The sequence below is a fragment of the Polypterus senegalus genome, chromosome 8, assembly GCF_016835505.1.
Source record: "Polypterus senegalus isolate Bchr_013 chromosome 8, ASM1683550v1, whole genome shotgun sequence".
In the NCBI taxonomy this organism is placed as follows: Eukaryota; Metazoa; Chordata; class Cladistia; order Polypteriformes; family Polypteridae; genus Polypterus; species Polypterus senegalus.
The window spans coordinates 162,442,859-162,449,785 of NC_053161.1; the positions used below are offsets into that span (position 1 = coordinate 162,442,859).

A 6,927-nucleotide genomic window follows, 5' to 3' on the forward strand; every position below is an offset into this window, starting at 1 on the left:
TGCTGGCAAATAGCATTGGGAACCGATCATAGCCAGCTCCGCCAGTTTAAGGGTTAAGATAACAACATTTACTTATATAGCACATTTTCATACAAATAATGTAGCTCAAAGTGCTTTACATGATGAAGAAAGAGAAAAAAGACAAAGTAAGAATTAAAATCAGAAAACACTAATTAACATAGAATAAAAGTAAGGTCTGATGGCCAGGGAGGTCAGAAAAAACAAAAACTCCAGACGGATGGAGAAAAAATAAGATCTGCAGGGGTTCCAGGTCACGACTGTAACTGCCATTCTGTTATTTAACAAAATCATACAGACTGAGGGGAAGTAGTCATATGCCAGTGTAAGTATCCAGAACAAAAACAGAGGTTACAACATAACTGGGAGCATAACCAAATATCCACCAGATATGAAAACTCATCATATTTTAGATGGTCCAAACGTAGATAAAGATAGACAAACTTTTGTCTTATTTCTAAATTTCTGATTCTGACCTTCCAGCCAGGCTACCTGTTGGGACTCCTTCTCTACATAATGGTGTCTCCACAAGTCTGCTTTTTTTTTGTTAAATGCCCCGATGCCTTTCCACAGTCCTCATTGCCTGTCATTACTATTATGAATGAGTCCACAAACAATCTGCGCTGGTGTCTAGAAGGTTGTCAGTTCAAATGCCATTACTGCCAGAAGGGATCCTACTCCATTGGGCCCATGAGAAAGACCCTTAATCTGAAAACTGCTCCAGGGCCGCAGTAAAATGGCTGACCCTACATATGTGGTGACCCCCAAAGGTCGTGCAGCAAGACAATTTCCTCTTTGTGATTAATAAGGTATATGAAACAAACAGAAAAAGCTTAGAAATAGGCTTTACCCCAGGTGGTCTGACTCAAACCCTACTGCCAGACATTGGCCTGTGCAGGCCCCCAAACTAGGGAACAGATATTTAAATTTCAAATTACTTTAATGGTCCCAAAATATATCAAACTGCTTCTCAGGGTTAAAGTGTAAAAAAAAACCTTTGGCTTGAGGAACCACTACAGAAAGAATCTTTATAAAGAAAGGAATTTATTTTATTATCATTACTTACAAACCAGATCACTCATTGAGTTCTCAAGAAGCTGTTCTGTTTAAGAGTCCAAGGATTAATAAGTAACAGGAGGAGGTGGGAGGTCGAGCTTTTAGTTACAGAGCCTCAAAACTGCAGAATCATCTTCCTGCTACTATAAGAGGAGCCCCTTCAGTCTCAGGCTGACATCTCACTACTTCAGTTTAGTGTACCCTGCCTAGAGCTGCTGTTTAACTGTACATACTGCATTTGTTTGTTAGTCATTTGTACAAAAATATATGTATCACAATATTTTAAATAGTTTCTAACCCTCTTCTATCCTGATTCTCTTCTTGGTATCTGGATGTGGCACTTGGTGTCACTGCTCTCCTGCCAGGCTGCTCTCTTGCATATGGAAAAGTCATCTTACACAAAAGAGCATTGGAATCATCAGACGGAAAGACTCAACTATAGAAAACCCAGGAGCAGGCAGGGGGCCAGTAGGTCAAGGTATCCAGGACTATGATTTTGTTTTGACTTTATCATTTTTAATTTTAATCTCCTCCATTGTCAACTGGCCATTAATGAACAGTGTAATGGATGGCAAACATCCCAGCCAGGACTGAACACGGACTCTTACCCAGCTGGGTGGGCAGTGCAATGGAAGGACCAGAGAGAGTTAATGATGGGTGAATTTTTTCTCCCCCCTATACACTAAATGGTGGCATTCCCGGGCTCCGATACCCATTCAGGTACCCAAAGGGCATGCTGGAAACTGGAGTCCAAGAGTACAGCCCTGTTGGGTTTTGTGGGTGCTGCATGGAGGTGCTGCAGGGGTTTACAATCGTGGGACTTTGTGGGAGTTCTGCCTGACTCAGAAGTGCTTCCAATGGGTCATGTCCTAGCACTGAAAGTACTCCTGGGTCCGAGATAAAATGAGCAGCTCCAGCTCACCTCGAGGAGTCAGAGTTGGGAGACAGCGGGCGACACTCATCTGGACGAGTAAATGGATCTTGTATTTATAATTGCGGCTGTGCTCACAAAAAAAAAAAAATGGTAGTGATGAATAAAGATCCTTTATTTTAATTTGAGGTTCTGTTGATTGACATAATGTCAATAGTTTGGGGCTCAGTGGCGCCATCTTGTGTTTACAACAGATATTGTTGGTTTCCAATTATGTTTAATCATTTTCTACTTTGTTCTTTGGGTGTTTGAACAAATCTACCTTTAGATGTCTATTTAATAATTAGTATAAGCTGTACTTTTAACTGAGAATTATTCATTCAGTGGAGAGCATTTCTCAAAAATAATTGTATTTTATTGTTTTTGAAAATATTTAAAAAAGGTAAAAATTGCCAGAAAACAAAACAAAAAAAAAAAAAATAGCAAAAAGGTTTGCCTAAAGACACAAAACACCATAAAGAAGTTGTATGCATAACCATAAACCCAAGAGAGAAGTAGAAACCAATAAATCAATTCTTATTGATATGTACTCCCTAAATGACAATCAGCCACTCAATGATTCACTCCCAGCTTCGGAATATAAAGACTTAGGGTGGTCCTTTAGCAGTGACATCAACATGGTCCCTTCTCATGGGGGAGTCCAGCCACAAAGCACAAAGAACATAACAGAACACAGACACACAATACATAGCTGTTAAATGATAAATAAACTGAGCAAAATTAACAACACATAAATAAATAAAACACAATACCATAGTGACTCAACCTGTAAAAGAACAGGCTGGCAAAAAGTGGTGGGTGACTCATCATGGGGGTTGGAGCCACTTGCACTAGAGGAGCTTGAAAGAAGGCAAGATAAACACCTTGGTAAGTTGGACCCAGCAAGGGGAAGAAGGCAGCTGGTGTGGTGTGAAGGCTGGACAGGACAACCTTGAAGAGGAAAAGCACCGTCTCCGGAGACCACACTGTTGGAGACGTTAATAGAGTCTTTCATTTAATGAGCTAATAAATGGTCCTATCAAAGACCACTGCATCGCTGCTTGTGCCTGTGAGTAAGGCCTTCCTCTGCCATATCTTGAAATAAATAAAAGGCATAGAAAAGAAAAATGAAATCTAAACCAGGGGAACAACGTCTACCTGTACCATAACCACAAGGTTTTGCTTAACTAGGTTTTCTATTTTTTTGTCACATGTTGTTTTCTGAATTCATTCATTCAAATCTGAGCCAGTAACAGCTGCACTTTGTAAACCTGTACTCGAGTATATTCTCGGAGGAATATCAAAGTGTACACAGAAGGACATTTTTAATGTGGTTAGGTGACCAGAGTCAATTTGTTTCCACCTTAAGGAAGGACGATGACACACTGAAGAGTCACAGATTATTTGAGCCCACGTCACCTAACACAGCACACTCGCAATTCAGTTCAGGGTCACCAGTGGGCTATGATCACCTACTCTGACCCCATGACACTCTGAACCGGACTACGGAAGCAAGCTTATTCTACGGAAAAAATATCCTATTAAAACATTTTGTACATATGCTAATGATTTGTGTATTATATAATGCATCATTTTTTTAATGTTGCAGTCCCTTTTATAATATGGCTATTTCAGTGTTTGCGCTTATCCATATACACACACACAATAGCACCCCCTCTCGCTCATTTTTTCATTTGAGCTTGTTAGCAATGTGTTGCTTGCGCTCACAACATTCTCTGCTGCAAGCGCTCAACTCTCTGTACACCGTTATAAGTGTGCCACAAAACCAACCAATCACAGACTTGGTTTCAAAAATTCTGATTGGCTCTTACGGTCTCCAATCAGCTCGCTAGCTGCTGCATTCGGAAACAGTCCGAAATGTAGCTAAATCAGCTAAAGTCAATTAAACCCCAATTTGCGGATAATATCTTTAATTATTTTATTTTAAAATTGGGGTTTAATTGACTTTAGCTGGATTTAGCTACATTTCGGACTGTTTCCGGAATGCAGCAGCTAGCGAGCTGATTGGAGACCGTAAGAGCCAATCAGAATTTTTGAAACCAAGTCTGTGATTGGTTGGTTTTGTGGCACACTTATAACGGTGTACAGAGAGTTGAGCGCTTGCAGCAGAGAATGTTGTGAGCGCAAGCAACACATTGCGAGCAAGCGCAAATGAAAAAACTGAGCGAGAGGGGGTGCTATTGTGTGTGTGTATATGGATAAGCGCAAACACTGAAATACATTTTTGCACGCAGCAATGAATTTTGTTCACTCAAATTCAGCTTTTGTACGCTCAAAATAAATTTCTCTTCAAAATGCAACACTTGCACTTGCAATCTTTTTTTACGTGCGCTCAATCTTTTTTTACGTGCGCTCAGAATAGTGGCACTGAAATAACGCCATAGCAAGGTGGTTTTTTTTATGCATGTATGCGTTTCAATTTTCAGCAGGGGCATCACTAGCTTCAGCATTTAGTTGGGGTTTAACCCCAATAATGCCATTAACTTCAACATATATTTATTGGTTGGGGATTGCACACATATATATATACACACACACGCATACATATATATACATATACATTATATGTATGTATATATATATATATATATATATATATATATATATATGCACGTATGTATATACATATATATACATATATATATATCCATCCATTTGCTAACCCGCTGAATCCGAATACAGGGTCACGGGGGTCTGCTGGAGCCAATCCCAGCCAACACAGGGCACAAGGCAGGAACCAATCCTGGGCAGGGTGCCAACCCACCGCAGGACACACACAAACACACCCACACACCAAGCCCAATTTAGAATCGCCAATCCACCTAACCTGCATGTCTTTGGAATGTGGGAGGAAACCGGAGCGCCCGGAGGAAACCCACACAGACACGGGAAGAACATGCAAACTCCACGCAGGGAAGATCCGGGAAGCGAACATACACATACATACATACACATACATACATGTTATATATATATATATATATATATATATATATATATATATATATATATATATATATATATATAACACAGACAAACATATACAGTTAACGATATATACAGAGTCGTAATGGGCAGACCCAAGGCTGGCCCCAACCCTGGACGGCACGCCATCCGAATGCAGAGCACATCCGTGCCCGACTCAACACAGCGTTTTTAATTGAAGCCCCTCCAGAAGACTTCGGCTGTTTACGAGGAGGAAACCTGATCCGATGAAACCTTCTAAGTAGCGACTGAGATGTTAAAGATGACAAAAACACACAAACACCAGAAACTTACGAGAAAAGGCTTTGAATTAAGCAGTGTATCTTAAACCATGGTTGGGGTGGCATACACGTCTGTGATGGGTCATCACAGGACTGTGTAATAAAACTTGACGAATTCGTGCGAATGTGAATTCTGTGATAAACCGTCCTCTGTTTAGCGTAGCACCGATTGCGGTAGTATGCGAAACAACGCCGTTTACGCAACACACAGAACCTTCGCTTCAATGGCACGATAATATAATCAATATTCCCCACGACACCGTCTACTCATGTCACAACCAGTGAAAAAGTCAGACTGAAATGACAGACAAGCAAAGAAACAAATAAGGAAGGGGTCAGTGGGCGGGTCAGGGAAGGGACTGCGGAGCATAAAATGGCAGAAATGAAAATAACGACGTTTTAGAGGTTTTATCAAAATAGAGGCAGTATACTTATAGTGCTTTGACAGTGTTTTATACTAAAATCATTTCAGTGATCATGGAAAACAGTTTGCTGCTTCTTTTTTGTATTCGATGTCACTTCACACGTTGAATCGTGTAAAGAAGATACTACATGAAGTTTAATGTGATACTTAGAGAGGTTAGGAGCATGCGCTGATAGAGGCAGCTCGATAAATCTGAATCTACTGATGGTGTGAAGGAAATGTTTAGAACATTGAAAACTGCAAGAACACCAGAAAATTTTAAAAGGCTGACACGAGCTATGCATTCAGCACGATGTCAGTTATTAAGAATTTGAAACCGAACTGTTCGCTGAATGTTTCATCAAGGTTTATCCTATCACAGTATAATTAAATATTAAAAACATTATTATTATTGTTATTATTATTATTTACAATTCTTATTAAACTGTTAGATGAAAACGAGAACCGTTGAAGTATTCGAGAACATCCTACCGGTCTGCAGATATTGAAGAAAAAACAAGCGGCTTCCCTGAACGCTTCAACCTTGGCAAGTTCTTTACTTCACCATCGCACCGTCTAAAGGAATTGCACTTGCCTGCTTTATCCGTTAACTGGGATTTGAGACTCCTTATAATGGTTCAGACTGAAGCGCTGCACGTCGACCCCCCGCTGCGCTCAGCTGTGCTCAGCTATTTGTGCGCGCAGTTTTGTCTCCTGCGTCCGCAGCTCAAGGGGCGTGGCCGGCGATTCATTTTGGTGGCTCGAGCTGGTGGAGGGGGTCATCAGAAAGTACGTGATTTTTTCTAGAACTCAAACCTGACTCAAAACCCAACACCACCTTCAAACACTCACCGGATACACCTAAGCTGCATAATAATCAAACGGACAGGAGATCTTTAGGTCAGTCATTGATTAGGTGACTAGTTCAATTTCAGTTCAGCACATCATTTAACATATGATTTTTTTTTTTTTTGACATTTGGATGCTCATTTGGATAAACTGAAAAACGCAAACGAGCGACAAATCAATAGGATTACGAAACCTTTAGCAAATATTACCACAAACTAACCTGCGTGTCTTTGGGGTTTGAGAGGAAAAGGTGATACAGGGAGGACATCGAAACATTTGAATCAAGAACCTCGAATTCTCGAGGCATCACCTTGATGACTCACAAGTAAAACAACATCGTTTAAAAAAGGTTATTTGAATAAAACATTTTCCTCCTTCTTTATCTAAATGTTCACGTGATTATG

General features: G+C 40.3%; 1 protein-coding gene across 3 annotated transcripts in view; it reads right to left on the bottom strand.

Moving 5' to 3' along the window:
• Window positions 1-6,670, bottom strand: part of LOC120533245 (NACHT, LRR and PYD domains-containing protein 12-like) — a 151,419-nt gene extending 144,749 nt beyond the window's left edge. The window contains exon 1 of one of the 3 annotated variants that reach the window (XM_039760022.1): window positions 6,270-6,670. The gene's annotated coding sequence lies outside the window, so the exon portion shown is untranslated. Of the gene's footprint in view, window positions 1-6,166 lie in introns of all 3 variants that reach the window. The other 2 variants (XM_039760020.1, XM_039760023.1) reach the window with 2 other exon arrangements.
• Window positions 6,671-6,927: the final 257 nt, after the last annotated feature.